This window comes from Heptranchias perlo, chromosome 35 (genome assembly GCF_035084215.1).
Source record: "Heptranchias perlo isolate sHepPer1 chromosome 35, sHepPer1.hap1, whole genome shotgun sequence".
NCBI classification, from domain to species: domain Eukaryota; kingdom Metazoa; phylum Chordata; class Chondrichthyes; order Hexanchiformes; family Hexanchidae; genus Heptranchias; species Heptranchias perlo.
The window spans coordinates 1,985,613-2,006,213 of NC_090359.1; positions in this window are offsets into that span (position 1 = coordinate 1,985,613).

Sequence of the window (20,601 nt, forward strand, 5' to 3'; positions counted from 1 at the left end):
CCACGAAAAGTTCTTGTATTTGAAGATAAAACCTTTTTGCTTTGAAGAAGATCTAGCTGACTGAAATAAGTTCATTTGATGAAAACCAACACAAATTTACAAGAACCACGAAAAGTTCTCGTGTTTTAAGGCAAAATGTTACGCTATTAAAGAAAAAACTTCCAGCTCGCTGAAATATGTTCATTTACTGAAAACAAAGAAAACCACGAAAAGTTCTTGTATTTGAAGATAAAATCTTTTTGCACTGAAGAAGAAAGATCAAGCTGACTGAAATAAGTTCAATAGATGAAAACCAACAAAAATTGACAAGAACCACGAAAAGTTCTTGTATTTTAAGATAAAATCTTGAGCGATTAAAGAAAAAACTTCCAGCTCGCTGAAATATTTTCATTTGCTGCAAACAAAGAAAACCACGAAAAGTTCTTGTATTTGAAGATAAAATCTATTTGCATCAAAGAAGAAAGATCCAGCTGACTGAAATAAGTTCATTGGATGAAAACCAACAAAAATTGATAAGAACCACGAAAAGTTCTTGTATTTTAAGATAAAATCTTGAGCTATCAATGAAAAAACTTCCAGCTCGCTGAAATATGTTCATTTGCTGAAAACCAAGAAAACCACGAAAAGTTCTTGTATTTGAAGATAAAATCTTTTTGCTTTGAAGAAGAAAGATCTAGCTGACTGAAATAGGTTCATTAGGTGAAAACCAACAAAAATTGACAAGAACCAAGAAAAGTTCTTGTATTTTAAGGTAAAATCTTACGCTATTAAAGAAAAAACTTCCAGCTCGCTGAAATATGTTCATTTACTGAAAACAAAGAAAACCACGAAAAGTTCTTGCATTTGAAGATAAAATCATTTTGCATTGAAGAAGAAAGATCAAACAGACCGAAATAAGTTCATTAGATGAAAACCAACAAAAATTGACAAGAACCACGAAAAGTTCTTGTATTTTATGATAAAATCTTAAGCTATTGAAGAAAAAACTTCCAGCTCGCTGAAATATGTTCATTTGCTGAAAACAAAGAAAACCACGAAAAGTTCTTGTATTTGAAGATAAAACCTCTTTGCTTTGAAGAAGAAAGATCTAGCTGACTGAAATAAGTTCATTTGATGAAAACCAACACAAATTTACAAGAACCACGAAAAGTTCTCGTATTTTAAGGCAAAATGTTACGCTATTAAAGAAAAAACTTCCAGCTCGCTGAAATATGTTCATTTACTGAAAACAAAGAAAACCACGAAAAGTTCTTGTATTTGAAGATAAAATCTTTTTGCATTGAAGAAGAAAGATCAAGCTGACTGAAATAAGTTCATTAGATGAAAACCAACATAAATTGACAAGAACCACGAAAAGTTCTTGTATTTTAAGATAAAATCTTGAGCGATTAAAGAAAAAACTTCCAGCTTGCTGAAATATTTTCATTTGCTGCAAACAAAGAAAACCACGAAAAGTTCTTGTTTTTGAAGATAAAATCTTTTTGCATTGAAGAAGAAAGATCAAGCTGACTGAAATAAGTTCATTAGATGAAAACCAACAAAAATTGACAAGAACCACGAAAAGTTCTTGTATTTTAAGATAAAATCTTGAGCGATTAAAGAAAAAACTTCCAGCTCGCTGAAATATTTTCATTTGCTGCAAACAAAGAAAACCACGAAAAGTTCTTGTATTTGAAGATACAATCTTTTTGCTTTGAAGAAGAAGGATCTAGCTGACTGAAATAAGTTCATTAGATGACACCAACAAAAATTGACAAGAACCACGAATAGTTCTTGTATTTTAAGATAAAATCTTGAGCTATTAAAGTAAAAACTTCCAGCTCGCTGAAATATGTTCATTTGCTGAACACAAAGAAAACCACGAAAAGTTCTTGTATTTGAAGATAAAATCTTTTTGCTTTGAAGAAGAAAGATCCAGCTGACTGAAATAAGTTCATTCGATGAAAACCAACAAAAATTGACAAGAACCACGAAAAGTTCTTGTATTTTAAGATAAAATCTTGAGCTATTAAAGAAAAAACTTCCTGCTCGCTGAAGTATGTTCATTTGCTGAAAAACAAAGAAAACCACGAAAAGTTCTTGTATTTGAAGATAAAATCTTTTTGCTTTGAAGAAGAACGATCTAGCTGACTGAAATAAGTTCATCAGATGAAAGCCAACAGAAATTGACAAGAACCACGAAAAGTTCTTGTATTTTAAGATAAAATCTTGGGCTATTAAAGAAAAAACTTCTCGCTCGCTGAAATATGTTCATTTGCTGAAAATCAACAAAACCACGAAATGTTCTTGTATTTGAAGATAAAATCTTTTTGCTTTGAAGAAGAAATATCTCGCTGACTGAAATAGGTTCAGAGAATGAAAACCAACAAAAATTGACAAGAACCACGAAAAGTTCTTGTATTTTGAGATAAAATCTTGAGCTATTAAAGAAAAAACTTCCAGCTCGCTGAAATATGTTCATTTGGTGAAAACCAACAAAACCACGAAAAGTTCTTGTATTTTAAGATAAAGTCTTGAGCTATTAAAGAACAAACTTCCAGCTCGCTGAAATATGTTCATTTGCTGAAAACCAAGAAAACCACGAAAAGTTCTTGTATTTGAAGATAAAATCTTTTTGCTTTAAAGAAGAAAGATCCAGCTGACTGAAATAAGTTCATTGGATGAAAACCATCAAAAATTGAGAAGCACCACGAAAAGTTCTTGTATTTTAAGATAAAATCTTGAGCAATTAAAGAAAAAACTTCCAGCTCGCTGAAATATGTTCATTTGCTGAAAACAAAGAAATTCACGAAAAGATCTTGTATTTGAAGGTAAAATCTTTTTGCGTTAAAGAAGAAAGATCCAGCTGACTGAAATAAGTTCATTGGATGAAAACCAACAAAAATTGACAAGTCCACGAAAACATCTTGTATTTGAAGATAAAATCTTTTTGAATTAAATAAGAAAGATGCAGCTGACTGAAAGAAGTTCATCAGATGAAAGCCAACAAAAATTGACAAGAACCACGAAAAGTTCTTGTAGTTTAAGATGAAACCTTACGCTATTAAAGAAAAAACTTCTCGCTCGCTGAAATATGTTCATTTGCTGAAAACCAACAAAACCACGAAAAGTTCTTGTATTTGAAGATAAAATCTTTTTGCTTTGAAGAAGAACGATCCAGCTGACTGAAAGAAGTTCATCAGATGAAAGCCAACAAAAATTGACAAGAACCACGAAAAGTTCTTGTATTTTAAGATAAAATCTTGGGCTATTAAAGAAAAAACTTCTCGCTCGCTGAAATATGTCATTTGCTGAAAACCAACAAAACCACGAAAAGTTCTTGTATTTGAAGATAAAATCTTTTTGCTTTGAAGAAGGAAGATCTAGCTGACTGAAACAGGTTTAGTGGATGAAAACCAACAAAAATTGACAAGAACCACGAAAAGTTCTTGTATTTTAAGATAAAATCTTACGCTATTAAAGAAAAAACTTCTCACTCGCTGAAATATGTTCATTTGCTGAAAACCAACAAAACCACGAAAAGTTCTTGTATTTGAAGATAAAATCTTTTTGCTTTGAAGAAGAAAGATCCAGCTGACTGAAATAAGTTCATTGGATGAAAACCAACAAAAATTGACAAGAACCACGAAAAGTTCTTGTATTTTAAGATAAAATCTTACGCTATTAAAGAAAAAACTTCCAGCTCGCTGAAATATGTTCATTTGCTGAAAACCAACAAAACCACGAAAAGTTCTTGTATTTTAAGATCAAGTCTTGATCTATTAAAGAACAAACTTCCAGCTCGCTGAAATATGTTCATTTGCTGAAAACCAAGAAAACCACGAAAAGTTCTTGTATTTGAAGATAAAATCATTTTGCATTGAAGAAGAAAGATCCAGCTGACTGAAATAAGTTCATTGGATGAAAACCATCTAAAATTGAGAAGAACCACGAAAAGTTCTTGTATTTAAGACAAAATCTTGAGCTATTAAAGAAAAAACTTCCAGCTCGCTGAAATATGTTCATTTGCTGAAAACAAAGAAAACCACGAAAAGTTCTTGTATTTGAAGATAAAATCTTTTTGCATTAAAGAAGAAAGATCCAGCTGACTGAACTAAGTTCAATGGATGAAAACCAACAAAAATTGATAAGTACCACGAAAACATTTTGTATTTGAAGATAAAATCTTTTTGAATTAAATAAGAAAGATGCAGCTGACTGAAAGAAGTTCATCAGATGAAAGCCAACAAAAATTGACAAGAACCACGAAAAGTTCTTGTATTTTGAGATAAAATCTTGAGCTATTAAAGAAAAAACTTCCAGCTCGCTGAAATATGTTCATTTGCTGAAAACAAAGAAAACCACGAAAAGTTCTTGTATTTGAAGATAAAATCTTTTTGCTTTGAAGAAGAACGATCTAGCTGACTGAAATAAGTTCATCAGATGAAAGCCAACAGAAATTGACAAGAACAACGAAAAGTTCTTGTATTTTAAGATAAAATCTTGGGCTATTAAAGAAAAAACTTCTCGCTCGCTGAAATATGTTCATTTGCTGAAAACCAACAAAACCACGAAATGTTCTTGTATTTGAAGATAAAATCTTTTTGCTTTGAAGAAGAAATATCTCGCTGACTGAAATAGGTTCAGTGGATGAAAACCAACAAAAATTGACAAGAACCACGAAAAGTTCTTGTATTTTGAGATAAAATCTGACGCTATTAAAGAAAAAACTTCCAGCTCGCTGAAATATGTTCATTTGGTGAAAAGCAACAAAACCACGAAAAGTTCTTGTATTTGAAGATAAAATCTTTTTGAATTAAATAAGAAAGATGCAGCTGACTGAAAGAAGTTCATCAGATGAAAGCCAACAAAAATTGACAAGAACCACGAAAAGTTCTTGTATTTTAAGATAAAATCTTGGGCTATTAAAGAAAAAACTTCTCGCTCGCTGAAATATGTCATTTGCTGAAAACCAACAAAACCACGAAAAGTTCTTGTATTTGAAGATAAAATCTTTTTGCTTTGAAGAAGAAAGATCTAGCTGACTGAAACAGGTTCAGTGGATGAAAACCAACAAAAATTGACAAGAACCACGAAAAGTTCTTGTATTTTAAGATAAAATCTTACGCTATGAAGAAAAAACTTCTCGCTCGCTGAAATATGTTCATTTGCTGAAAACCAACAAAACCACGAAAAGTTCTTGTATTTGAAGATAAAATCTTTTTGCTTTGAAGAAGAACGATCTTGCTGACTGAAAGAAGTTCATCAGATAAAGCCAACAAAAATTGACAAGAACCACGAAAAGTTCTTGTATTTTAAGATAAAATCTTGGGCTATTAAAGAAAAAACTTCTCGCTCGCTGAAATATGTCATTTGCTGAAAACCAACAAAACCACGAAAAGTTCTTGTATTTGAAGATAAAATCTTTTTGCTTTGAAGAAGAAAGATCTAGCTGACTGAAACAGGTTCAGTGGATGAAAACCAACAAAAATTGACAAGAACCACGAAAAGTTCTTGTATTTTAAGATAAAATCTTACGCTATTAAAGAAAAAACTTCTCACTCGCTGAAATATGTTCATTTGCTGAAAACCAACAAAACCACGAAAAGTTCTTGTATTTGAAGATAAAATCTTTTTGCTTTGAAGAAGAAAGATCTAGCTGACTGAAATAAGTTCATTGGATGAAAACCAACAAAAATTGACAAGAACCACGAAAAGTTCTTGTATTTTAAGATAAAATCTTACGCTATTAAAGAAAAAACTTCCAGCTCGCTGAAATATGTTCACTTGCTGAAAACCAACAAAACCACGAAAAGTTCTTGTATTTTAAGATAAAGTCTTGAGCTATTAAAGAACAAACTTCCAGCTCGCTGAAATATGTTCATTTGCTGAAAACCAAGAAAACCACGAAAAGTTCTTGTATTTGAAGATAAAATCATTTTGCATTAAAGAAGAAAGATCCAGCTGACTGAAATAAGTTCATTGGATGAAAACCATCTAAAATTGAGAAGAACCACGAAAAGTTCTTGTATTTTAAGACAAAATCTTGAGCTATTAAAGAAAAAACTTCCAGCTCGCTGAAATATGTTCATTTGCTGAAAACAAAGAAAACCACGAAAAGTTCTTGTATTTGAAGATAAAATCTTTTTGCTTTGAAGAAGAAAGATCCAGCTGACTGAAATAAGTTCATTCGATGAAAACCAACAAAAATTGACAAGAACCACGAAAAGTTCTTGTATTTTAAGTTAAAATCTTGAGCTATTAAAGAAAAAACTTCCTGCTCGCTGAAGTATGTTCATTTGCTGAAAAACAAAGAAAACCACGAAAAGTTCATGTATTTGAAGATAAAATCTTTTTGCTTTGAAGAAGAACGATCTAGCTGACTGAAATAAGTTCATCAGATGAAAGCCAACAGAAATTGACAAGAACCACGAAAAGTTCTTGTATTTTAAGATAAAATCTTGGGCTATTAAAGAAAAAACTTCTCGCTCGCTGAAATATGTTCATTTGCTGAAAACCAACAAAACCACGAAATGTTCTTGTATTTGAAGATAAAATCTTTTTGCTTTGAAGAAGAAATATCTCGCTGACTGAAATAGGTTCAGAGAATGAAAACCAACAAAAATTGACAAGAACCACGAAAAGTTCTTGTATTTTGAGATAAAATCTTGAGCTATTAAAGAAAAAACTTCCAGCTCGCTGAAATATGTTCATTTGGTGAAAACCAACAAAACCACTAAAAGTTCTTGTATTTTAAGATAAAGTCTTGAGCTATTAAAGAACAAACTTCCAGCTCGCTGAAATATGTTCATTTGCTGAAAACCAAGAAAACCACGAAAAGTTCTTGTATTTGAAGATAAAATCTTTTTGCTTTAAAGAAGAAAGATCCAGCTGACTGAAATAAGTTCATTGGATGAAAACCATCAAAAATTGAGAAGCACCACGAAAAGTTCTTGTATTTTAAGATAAAATCTTGAGCTATTAAAGAAAAAACTTCCAGCTCGCTGAAATATGTTCATTTGCTGAAAACAAAGAAAACCACGAAAAGTTCTTGTATTTGAAGATAAAATCTTTTTGCATTAAAGAAGAAAGATCCAGCTGACTGAAATAAGTTCATTGGATGAAAACCAACAAAAATTGACAAGTACCACGAAAACATCTTGTATTTGAAGATAAAATCTTTTTGAATTAAATAAGAAAGATGCAGCTGACTGAAAGAAGTTCATCAGATGAAAGCCAACAAAAATTGACAAGAACCACGAAAAGTTCTTGTATTTTAAGATAAAATCTTGGGCTATTAAAGAAAAAACTTCTCGCTCGCTGAAATATGTCATTTGCTGAAAACCAACAAAACCACGAAAAGTTCTTGTATTTGAAGATAAAATCTTTTTGCTTTGAAGAAGAAAGATCTAGCTGACTGAAACAGGTTCAGTGGATGAAAACCAACAAAAATTGACAAGAACCACGAAAAGTTCTTGTATTTTAAGATAAAATCTTACGCTATGAAGAAAAAACTTCTCGCTCGCTGAAATATGTTCATTTGCTGAAAACCAACAAAACCACGAAAAGTTCTTGTATTTGAAGATAAAATCTTTTTGCTTTGAAGAAGAACGATCTTGCTGACTGAAAGAAGTTCATCAGATAAAGCCAACAAAAATTGACAAGAACCACGAAAAGTTCTTGTATTTTAAGATAAAATCTTGGGCTATTAAAGAAAAAACTTCTCGCTCGCTGAAATATGTCATTTGCTGAAAACCAACAAAACCACGAAAAGTTCTTGTATTTGAAGATAAAATCTTTTTGCTTTGAAGAAGAAAGATCTAGCTGACTGAAACAGGTTCAGTGGATGAAAACCAACAAAAATTGACAAGAACCACGAAAAGTTCTTGTATTTTAAGATAAAATCTTACGCTATTAAAGAAAAAACTTCTCACTCGCTGAAATATGTTCATTTGCTGAAAACCAACAAAACCACGAAAAGTTCTTGTATTTGAAGATAAAATCTTTTTGCTTTGAAGAAGAAAGATCTAGCTGACTGAAATAAGTTCATTGGATGAAAACCAACAAAAATTGACAAGAACCACGAAAAGTTCTTGTATTTTAAGATAAAATCTTACGCTATTAAAGAAAAAACTTCCAGCTCGCTGAAATATGTTCACTTGCTGAAAACCAACAAAACCACGAAAAGTTCTTGTATTTTAAGATAAAGTCTTGAGCTATTAAAGAACAAACTTCCAGCTCGCTGAAATATGTTCATTTGCTGAAAACCAAGAAAACCACGAAAAGTTCTTGTATTTGAAGATAAAATCATTTTGCATTAAAGAAGAAAGATCCAGCTGACTGAAATAAGTTCATTGGATGAAAACCATCTAAAATTGAGAAGAACCACGAAAAGTTCTTGTATTTTAAGACAAAATCTTGAGCTATTAAAGAAAAAACTTCCAGCTCGCTGAAATATGTTCATTTGCTGAAAACAAAGAAAACCACGAAAAGTTCTTGTATTTGAAGATAAAATCTTTTTGCTTTGAAGAAGAAAGATCCAGCTGACTGAAATAAGTTCATTCGATGAAAACCAACAAAAATTGACAAGAACCACGAAAAGTTCTTGTATTTTAAGTTAAAATCTTGAGCTATTAAAGAAAAAACTTCCTGCTCGCTGAAGTATGTTCATTTGCTGAAAAACAAAGAAAACCACGAAAAGTTCATGTATTTGAAGATAAAATCTTTTTGCTTTGAAGAAGAACGATCTAGCTGACTGAAATAAGTTCATCAGATGAAAGCCAACAGAAATTGACAAGAACCACGAAAAGTTCTTGTATTTTAAGATAAAATCTTGGGCTATTAAAGAAAAAACTTCTCGCTCGCTGAAATATGTTCATTTGCTGAAAACCAACAAAACCACGAAATGTTCTTGTATTTGAAGATAAAATCTTTTTGCTTTGAAGAAGAAATATCTCGCTGACTGAAATAGGTTCAGAGAATGAAAACCAACAAAAATTGACAAGAACCACGAAAAGTTCTTGTATTTTGAGATAAAATCTTGAGCTATTAAAGAAAAAACTTCCAGCTCGCTGAAATATGTTCATTTGGTGAAAACCAACAAAACCACTAAAAGTTCTTGTATTTTAAGATAAAGTCTTGAGCTATTAAAGAACAAACTTCCAGCTCGCTGAAATATGTTCATTTGCTGAAAACCAAGAAAACCACGAAAAGTTCTTGTATTTGAAGATAAAATCTTTTTGCTTTAAAGAAGAAAGATCCAGCTGACTGAAATAAGTTCATTGGATGAAAACCATCAAAAATTGAGAAGCACCACGAAAAGTTCTTGTATTTTAAGATAAAATCTTGAGCTATTAAAGAAAAAACTTCCAGCTCGCTGAAATATGTTCATTTGCTGAAAACAAAGAAAACCACGAAAAGTTCTTGTATTTGAAGATAAAATCTTTTTGCATTAAAGAAGAAAGATCCAGCTGACTGAAATAAGTTCATTGGATGAAAACCAACAAAAATTGACAAGTACCACGAAAACATCTTGTATTTGAAGATAAAATCTTTTTGAATTAAATAAGAAAGATGCAGCTGACTGAAAGAAGTTCATCAGATGAAAGCCAACAAAAATTGACAAGAACCACGAAAAGTTCTTGTATTTTAAGATAAAATCTTGGGCTATTAAAGAAAAAACTTCTCGCTCGCTGAAATATGTCATTTGCTGAAAACCAACAAAACCACGAAAAGTTCTTGTATTTGAAGATAAAATCTTTTTGCTTTGAAGAAGAAAGATCTAGCTGACTGAAACAGGTTCAGTGGATGAAAACCAACAAAAATTGACAAGAACCACGAAAAGTTCTTGTATTTTAAGATAAAATCTTACGCTATTAAAGAAAAAACCTCTCACTCGCTGAAATATGTTCATTTGCTGAAAACCAACAAAACCACGAAAAGTTCTTGTATTTGAAGATAAAATCTTTTTGCTTTGAAGAAGAAAGATCTAGCTGACTGAAATAAGTTCATTGGATGAAAACCAACAAAAATTGACAAGAACCACGAAAAGTTCTTGTATTTTAAGATAAAATCTTACGCTATTAAAGAAAAAACTTCCAGCTCGCTGAAATATGTTCATTTGCTGAAAACCAACAAAACCACGAAAAGTTCTTGTATTTTAAGATAAAGTCTTGAGCTATTAAAGAACAAACTTCCAGCTCGCTGAAATATGTTCATTTGCTGAAAACCAAGAAAACCACGAAAAGTTCTTGTATTTGAAGATAAAATCATTTTGCATTAAAGAAGAAAGATCCAGCTGACTGAAATAAGTTCATTGGATGAAAACCATCTAAAATTGAGAAGAACCACGAAAAGTTCTTGTATTTTAAGATAAAATCTTACGCTATTAAAGAAAAAACTTCCAGCTCGCTGAAATATGTTCATTTGCTGAAAACCAACAAAACCACGAAAAGTTCTTGTATTTTAAGATCAAGTCTTGATCTATTAAAGAACAAACTTCCAGCTCGCTGAAATATGTTCATTTGCTGAAAACCAAGAAAACCACGAAAAGTTCTTGTATTTGAAGATAAAATCATTTTGCATTAAAGAAGAAAGATCCAGCTGACTGAAATAAGTTCATTGGATGAAAACCATCTAAAATTGAGAAGAACCACGAAAAGTTCTTGTATTTAAGACAAAATCTTGAGCTATTAAAGAAAAAACTTCCAGCTCGCTGAAATATGTTCATTTGCTGAAAACAAAGAAAACCACGAAAAGTTCTTGTATTTGAAGATAAAATCTTTTTGCATTAAAGAAGAAAGATCCAGCTGACTGAACTAAGTTCAATGGATGAAAACCAACAAAAATTGATAAGTACCACGAAAACATTTTGTATTTGAAGATAAAATCTTTTTGAATTAAATAAGAAAGATGCAGCTGACTGAAAGAAGTTCATCAGATGAAAGCCAACAAAAATTGACAAGAACCACGAAAAGTTCTTGTATTTTGAGATAAAATCTTGAGCTATTAAAGAAAAAACTTCCAGCTCGCTGAAATATGTTCATTTGCTGAAAACAAAGAAAACCACGAAAAGTTCTTGTATTTGAAGATAAAATCTTTTTGCTTTGAAGAAGAACGATCTAGCTGACTGAAATAAGTTCATCAGATGAAAGCCAACAGAAATTGACAAGAACAACGAAAAGTTCTTGTATTTTAAGATAAAATCTTGGGCTATTAAAGAAAAAACTTCTCGCTCGCTGAAATATGTTCATTTGCTGAAAACCAACAAAACCACGAAATGTTCTTGTATTTGAAGATAAAATCTTTTTGCTTTGAAGAAGAAATATCTCGCTGACTGAAATAGGTTCAGTGGATGAAAACCAACAAAAATTGACAAGAACCACGAAAAGTTCTTGTATTTTGAGATAAAATCTTGAGCTATTAAAGAAAAAACTTCCAGCTCGCTGAAATATGTTCATTTGGTGAAAACCAACAAAACCACGAAAAGTTCTTGTATTTGAAGATAAAATCTTTTTGAATTAAATAAGAAAGATGCAGCTGACTGAAAGAAGTTCATCAGATGAAAGCCAACAAAAATTGACAAGAACCACGAAAAGTTCTTGTATTTTAAGATAAAATCTTGGGCTATTAAAGAAAAAACTTCTCGCTCGCTGAAATATGTCATTTGCTGAAAACCAACAAAACCACGAAAAGTTCTTGTATTTGAAGATAAAATCTTTTTGCTTTGAAGAAGAAAGATCTAGCTGACTGAAACAGGTTCAGTGGATGAAAACCAACAAAAATTGACAAGAACCACGAAAAGTTCTTGTATTTTAAGATAAAATCTTACGCTATGAAGAAAAAACTTCTCGCTCGCTGAAATATGTTCATTTGCTGAAAACCAACAAAACCACGAAAAGTTCTTGTATTTGAAGATAAAATCTTTTTGCTTTGAAGAAGAACGATCTAGCTGACTGAAAGAAGTTCATCAGATAAAGCCAACAAAAATTGACAAGAACCACGAAAAGTTCTTGTATTTTAAGATAAAATCTTGGGCTATTAAAGAAAAAACTTCTCGCTCGCTGAAATATGTCATTTGCTGAAAACCAACAAAACCACGAAAAGTTCTTGTATTTGAAGATAAAATCTTTTTGCTTTGAAGAAGAAAGATCTAGCTGACTGAAACAGGTTCAGTGGATGAAAACCAACAAAAATTGACAAGAACCACGAAAAGTTCTTGTATTTTAAGATAAAATCTTACGCTATTAAAGAAAAAACTTCTCACTCGCTGAAATATGTTCATTTGCTGAAAACCAACAAAACCACGAAAAGTTCTTGTATTTGAAGATAAAATCTTTTTGCTTTGAAGAAGAAAGATCTAGCTGACTGAAATAAGTTCATTGGATGAAAACCAACAAAAATTGACAAGAACCACGAAAAGTTCTTGTATTTTAAGATAAAATCTTACGCTATTAAAGAAAAAACTTCCAGCTCGCTGAAATATGTTCATTTGCTGAAAACCAACAAAACCACGAAAAGTTCTTGTATTTTAAGATAAAGTCTTGAGCTATTAAAGAACAAACTTCCAGCTCGCTGAAATATGTTCATTTGCTGAAAACCAAGAAAACCACGAAAAGTTCTTGTATTTGAAGATAAAATCATTTTGCATTAAAGAAGAAAGATCCAGCTGACTGAAATAAGTTCATTGGATGAAAACCATCTAAAATTGAGAAGAACCACGAAAAGTTCTTGTATTTTAAGACAAAATCTTGAGCTATTAAAGAAAAAACTTCCAGCTCGCTGAAATATGTTCATTTGCTGAAAACAAAGAAAACCACGAAAAGTTCTTGTATTTGAAGATAAAATCTTTTTGCTTTGAAGAAGAAAGATCCAGCTGACTGAAATAAGTTCATTCGATGAAAACCAACAAAAATTGACAAGAACCACGAAAAGTTCTTGTATTTTAAGTTAAAATCTTGAGCTATTAAAGAAAAAACTTCCTGCTCGCTGAAGTATGTTCATTTGCTGAAAAACAAAGAAAACCACGAAAAGTTCATGTATTTGAAGATAAAATCTTTTTGCTTTGAAGAAGAACGATCTAGCTGACTGAAATAAGTTCATCAGATGAAAGCCAACAGAAATTGACAAGAACCACGAAAAGTTCTTGTATTTTAAGATAAAATCTTGGGCTATTAAAGAAAAAACTTCTCGCTCGCTGAAATATGTTCATTTGCTGAAAACCAACAAAACCACGAAATGTTCTTGTATTTGAAGATAAAATCTTTTTGCTTTGAAGAAGAAATATCTCGCTGACTGAAATAGGTTCAGAGAATGAAAACCAACAAAAATTGACAAGAACCACGAAAAGTTCTTGTATTTTGAGATAAAATCTTGAGCTATTAAAGAAAAAACTTCCAGCTCGCTGAAATATGTTCATTTGGTGAAAACCAACAAAACCACGAAAAGTTCTTGTATTTTAAGATAAAGTCTTGAGCTATTAAAGAACAAACTTCCAGCTCGCTGAAATATGTTCATTTGCTGAAAACCAAGAAAACCACGAAAAGTTCTTGTATTTGAAGATAAAATCTTTTTGCTTTAAAGAAGAAAGATCCAGCTGACTGAAATAAGTTCATTGGATGAAAACCATCAAAAATTGAGAAGCACCACGAAAAGTTCTTGTATTTTAAGATAAAATCTTGAGCTATTAAAGAAAAAACTTCCAGCTCGCTGAAATATGTTCATTTGCTGAAAACAAAGAAAACCACGAAAAGTTCTTGTATTTGAAGATAAAATCTTTTTGCATTAAAGAAGAAAGATCCAGCTGACTGAAATAAGTTCATTGGATGAAAACCAACAAAAATTGACAAGTACCACGAAAACATCTTGTATTTGAAGATAAAATCTTTTTGAATTAAATAAGAAAGATGCAGCTGACTGAAAGAAGTTCATCAGATGAAAGCCAACAAAAATTGACAAGAACCACGAAAAGTTCTTGTATTTTAAGATAAAATCTTGGGCTATTAAAGAAAAAACTTCTCGCTCGCTGAAATATGTCATTTGCTGAAAACCAACAAAACCACGAAAAGTTCTTGTATTTGAAGATAAAATCTTTTTGCTTTGAAGAAGAAAGATCTAGCTGAATGAAACAGGTTCAGTGGATGAAAACCAACAAAAATTGACAAGAACCACGAAAAGTTCTTGTATTTTAAGATAAAATCTTACGCTATTAAAGAAAAAACTTCTCACTCGCTGAAATATGTTCATTTGCTGAAAACCAACAAAACCACGAAAAGTTCTTGTATTTGAAGATAAAATCTTTTTGCTTTGAAGAAGAAAGATCTAGCTGACTGAAATAAGTTCATTGGATGAAAACCAACAAAAATTGACAAGAACCACGAAAAGTTCTTGTATTTTAAGATAAAATCTTACGCTATTAAAGAAAAAACTTCCAGCTCGCTGAAATATGTTCATTTGCTGAAAACCAACAAAACCACGAAAAGTTCTTGTATTTTAAGATAAAGTCTTGAGCTATTAAAGAACAAACTTCCAGCTCGCTGAAATATGTTCATTTGCTGAAAACCAAGAAAACCACGAAAAGTTCTTGTATTTGAAGATAAAATCATTTTGCATTAAAGAAGAAAGATCCAGCTGACTGAAATAAGTTCATTGGATGAAAACCATCTAAAATTGAGAAGAACCACGAAAAGTTCTTGTATTTTAAGACAAAATCTTGAGCTATTAAAGAAAAAACTTCCAGCTCGCTGAAATATGTTCATTTGCTGAAAACAAAGAAAACCACGAAAAGTTCTTGTATTTGAAGATAAAATCTTTTTGCATTAAAGAAGAAAGATCCAGCTGACTGAACTAAGTTCATTGGATGAAAACCAACAAAAATTGATAAGTACCACGAAAACATTTTGTATTTGAAGATAAAATCTTTTTGAATTAAATAAGAAAGATGCAGCTGACTGAAAGAAGTTCATCAGATGAAAGCCAACAAAAATTGACAAGAACCACGAAAAGTTCTTGTATTTTGAGATAAAATCTTGAGCTATTAAAGAAAAAACTTCCAGCTCGCTGAAATATGTTCATTTGCTGAAAACAAAGAAAACCACGAAAAGTTCTTGTATTTGAAGATAAAATCTTTTTGCATTAAAGAAGAAAGATCCAGCTGACTGAACTAAGTTCATTGGATGAAAACCAACAAAAATTGATAAGTACCACGAAAACATTTTGTATTTGAAGATAAAATCTTTTTGAATTAAATAAGAAAGATGCAGCTGACTGAAAGAAGTTCATCAGATGAAAGCCAACAAAAATTGACAAGAACCACGAAAAGTTCTTGTATTTTAAGATAAAATCTTGGGCTATTAAAGAAAAAACTTCTCGCTCGCTGAAATATGTCATTTGCTGAAAACCAACAAAACCACGAAAAGTTCTTGTATTTGAAGATAAAATCTTTTTGCTTTGAAGAAGAAAGATCTAGCTGACTGAAACAGGTTCAGTGGATGAAAACCAACAAAAATTGACAAGAACCACGAAAAGTTCTTGTATTTTAAGATAAAATCTTACGCTATTAAAGAAAAAACTTCTCACTCGCTGAAATATGTTCATTTGCTGAAAACCAACAAAACCACGAAAAGTTCTTGTATTTGAAGATAAAATCTTTTTGCTTTGAAGAAGAAAGATCTAGCTGACTGAAATAAGTTCATTGGATGAAAACCAACAAAAATTGACAAGAACCACGAAAAGTTCTTGTATTTTAAGATAAAATCTTACGCTATTAAAGAAAAAACTTCCAGCTCGCTGAAATATGTTCATTTGCTGAAAACCAACAAAACCACGAAAAGTTCTTGTATTTTAAGATAAAGTCTTGAGCTATTAAAGAACAAACTTCCAGCTCGCTGAAATATGTTCATTTGCTGAAAACCAAGAAAACCACGAAAAGTTCTTGTATTTGAAGATAAAATCATTTTGCATTAAAGAAGAAAGATCCAGCTGACTGAAATAAGTTCATTGGATGAAAACCATCTAAAATTGAGAAGAACCACGAAAAGTTCTTGTATTTTAAGACAAAATCTTGAGCTATTAAAGAAAAAACTTCCAGCTCGCTGAAATATGTTCATTTGCTGAAAACAAAGAAAACCACGAAAAGTTCTTGTATTTGAAGATAAAATCTTTTTGCATTAAAGAAGAAAGATCCAGCTGACTGAACTAAGTTCATTGGATGAAAACCAACAAAAATTGATAAGTACCACGAAAACATTTTGTATTTGAAGATAAAATCTTTTTGAATTAAATAAGAAAGATGCAGCTGACTGAAAGAAGTTCATCAGATGAAAGCCAACAAAAATTGACAAGAACCACGAAAAGTTCTTGTATTTTGAGATAAAATCTTGAGCTATTAAAGAAAAAACTTCCAGCTCGCTGAAATATGTTCATTTGCTGAAAACAAAGAAAACCACGAAAAGTTCTTGTATTTGAAGATAAAATCTTTTTGCTTTGAAGAAGAAAGATCCAGCTGACTGAAATAAGTTCATTCGATGAAAACCAACAAAAATTGACAAGAACCACGAAAAGTTCTTGTATTTTAAGTTAAAATCTTGAGCTATTAAAGAAAAAACTTCCTGCTCGCTGAAGTATGTTCATTTGCTGAAAAACAAAGAAAACCACGAAAAGTTCATGTATTTGAAGATAAAATCTTTTTGCTTTGAAGAAGAACGATCTAGCTGACTGAAATAAGTTCATCAGATGAAAGCCAACAGAAATTGACAAGAACCACGAAAAGTTCTTGTATTTTAAGATAAAATCTTGGGCTATTAAAGAAAAAACTTCTCGCTCGCTGAAATATGTTCATTTGCTGAAAACCAACAAAACCACGAAATGTTCTTGTATTTGAAGATAAAATCTTTTTGCTTTGAAGAAGAAATATCTCGCTGACTGAAATAGGTTCAGCGGATGAAAACCAACAAAAATTGACAAGAACCACGAAAAGTTCTTGTATTTTGAGATAAAATCTTGAGCTATTAAAGAAAAAACTTCCAGCTCGCTGAAATATGTTCATTTGGTGAAAACCAACAAAACCACGAAAAGTTCTTGTATTTTAAGATAAAGTCTTGAGCTATTAAAGAACAAACTTCCAGCTCGCTGAAATATGTTCATTTGCTGAAAACCAAGAAAACCACGAAAAGTTCTTGTATTTGAAGATAAAATCTTTTTGCTTTAAAGAAGAAAGATCCAGCTGACTGAAATAAGTTCATTGGATGAAAACCATCAAAAATTGAGAAGCACCACGAAAAGTTCTTGTATTTTAAGATAAAATCTTGAGCTATTAAAGAAAAAACTTCCAGCTCGCTGAAATATGTTCATTTGCTGAAAACAAAGAAAACCACGAAAAGTTCTTGTATTTGAAGATAAAATCTTTTTGCATTAAAGAAGAAAGATCCAGCTGACTGAAATAAGTTCATTGGATGAAAACCAACAAAAATTGACAAGTACCACGAAAACATCTTGTATTTGAAGATAAAATCTTTTTGAATTAAATAAGAAAGATGCAGCTGACTGAAAGAAGTTCATCAGATGAAAGCCAACAAAAATTGACAAGAACCACGAAAAGTTCTTGTATTTTAAGATAAAATCTTACGCTATGAAGAAAAAACTTCTCGCTCGCTGAAATATGTTCATTTGCTGAAAACCAAGAAAACCACGAAAAGTTCTTGTATTTGAAGATAAAATCTTTTTGCTTTAAAGAAGAAAGATCCAGCTGACTGAAATAAGTTCATTGGATGAAAGCCAACAAAAATTGACAAGAACCACGAAAAGTTCTTGTAGTTTAAGATGAAATCTTACGCTATTAAAGAAAAAACTTCTCGCTCGCTGAAATATGTTCATTTGCTGAAAACCAACAAAACCACGAAAAGTTCTTGTATTTGAAGATAAAATCTTTTTGCTTTGAAGAAGAACGATCTAGCTGACTGAAAGAAGTTCATCAGATGAAAGCCAACAAAAATTGACAAGAACCACGAAAAGTTCTTGTATTTTAAGATAAAATCTTGGGCTATTAAAGAAAAAACTTCTCGCTCGCTGAAATATATCATTTGCTGAAAACCAACAAAACCACGAAAAGTTCTTGTATTTGAAGATAAAATCTTTTTGCTTTGAAGAAGAAAGATCTAGCTGACTGAAATAAGTTCATTGGATGAAAACCAACAAAAATTGACAAGAACCACGAAAAGTTCTTGTATTTTAAGATAAAATCTTACGCTATTAAAGAAAAAACTTCCAGCTCGCTGAAATATGTTCATTTGCTGAAAACCAACAAAAACACGAAAAGTTCTTGTATTTTAAGATAAAGTCTTGAGCTATTAAAGAACAAACTTCCAGCTCGCTGAAATATGTTCATTTGCTGAAAACCAAGAAAACCACGAAAAGTTCTTGTATTTGAAGATAAAATCATTTTGCATTAAAGAAGAAAGATCCAGCTGACTGAAATAAGTTCATTGGATGAAAACCATCTAAAATTGAGAAGAACCACGAAAAGTTCTTGTATTTTAAGACAAAATCTTGAGCTATTAAAGAAAAAACTTCCAGCTCGCTGAAATATGTTCATTTGCTGAAAACAAAGAAAACCACGAAAAGTTCTTGTATTTGAAGATAAAATCTTTTTGCATTAAAGAAGAAAGATCCAGCTGACTGAACTAAGTTCATTGGATGAAAACCAACAAAAATTGATAAGTACCACGAAAACATTTTGTATTTGAAGATAAAATCTTTTTGAATTAAATAAGAAAGATGCAGCTGACTGAAATAAGTTCATTCGATGAAAACCAACAAAAATTGACAAGAACCACGAATAGTTCTTGTATTTTAAGATAAAATCTTGAGCTATTAAAGAAAAAACTTCCAGCTCGCTGAAGTATGTTCATTTGCTGAAAAACAAAGAAAACCACGAAAAGTTCTTGTATTTGAAGATAAAATCTTTTTGCTTTGAAGAAGAAAGATCTAGCTGACTGAAATAAGTTCATCAGATGAAAGCCAACAGAAATTGACAAGAAACACGAAAAGTTCTTGTATTTTAAGATAAAATCTTGGGCTATTAAAGAAAAAACTTCTCGCTCGCTGAAATATGTTCATTTGCTGAAAACCAACAAAACCACGAAATGTTCTTGTATTTGAAGATAAAATCTTTTTGCTTTGAAGAAGAAATATCCAGCTGACTGAAATAGGTTCAGTGGATGAAAACCAACAAAAATTGACAAGAACCAAGAAAAGTTCTTGTATTTTGAGATAAAATCTTGAGCTATTAAAGAAAAAACTTCGAGCTCGCTGAAATATGTTCATTTGGTGAAAACCAACAAAACCACGAAAAGTTCTTGTATTTTAAGATAAAGTCTTGAGCTATTAAAGAACAAACTTCCAGCTCGCTGAAATATGTTCATTTGCTGAAAACCAAGAAAACCACGAAAAGTTCTTGTATTTGAAGATAAAATCTTTTTGCTTGAAAGAAGAAATATCCAGCTGACTGAAATAAGTTCATTGGATGAAAACCATCAAAAATTGAGAAGCACCACGAAAAGTTCTTGTATTTTAAGATAAAATCTTGAGCTATTAAAGAAAAAACTTCCAGCTCGCTGAAATATGTTCATTTGCTGAAAACAAAGAAAACCACGAAAAGTTCTTGTATTTGAAGATAAAATCTTTTTGCATTAAAGAAGAAAGATCCAGCTGACTGAAATAAGTTCATTGGATGAAAACCAACAAAAATTGACAAGTACCACGAAAACATCTTGTATTTGAAGATAAAATCTTTTTGAATTAAATAAGAAAGATGCAGCTGACTGAAAGAAGTTCATCAGATGAAAGCCAACAAAAATTGACAAGAACCACGAAAAGTTCTTGTAGTTTAAGATGAAATCTTACGCTATTAAAGAAAAAACTTCTCGCTCGCTGAAATATGTTCATTTGCTGAAAACCAACAAAACCACGAAAAGTTCTTGTATTTGAAGATAAAATCTTTTTGCTTTGAAGAAGAACGATCTAGCTGACTGAAAGAAGTTCATCACATGAAATCAAACAAAAATTAACAAGAACCACGAAAAGTTCTTGCAGTTTAAGATGAAATCTTACGCTATTAAAGAAAAAACTTCTCGCTCGCTGAAATATGTTCATTTGCTGAAAACCAACAAAACCACGAAAAGTTCTTGTATTTGAAGATAAAATCTTTTTGCTTTGAAGAAGAACGATCTAGCTGACTGAAAGAAGTTCATCAGATGAAAGCCAACAAAAATTGACAAGAACCACGAAAAGTTCTTGTATTTTAAGATAAAATCTTGGGCTATTAAAGAAAAAACTTCTCGCTCGCTGAAATATGTTCATTTGCTGAGAACCAACAAAACCACGAAAAGTTCTTGTATTTGAAGATAAAATCTTTTTGCTTTGAAGAAGAAAGATCTAGCTGACTGAAATAGGTTCAGTGGATGAAAACCAACAAAAATTGACAAGAAGCACGAAAAGTTCTTGTATTTTATGATAAAATCTTACGCTATTAAAGAAAAAACTTCTCACTCGCTGAAATATGTTCATTTGCTGAAAACCAACAAAACCACGAAAAGTTCTTGTATTTGAAGATAAAATCTTTTTGCT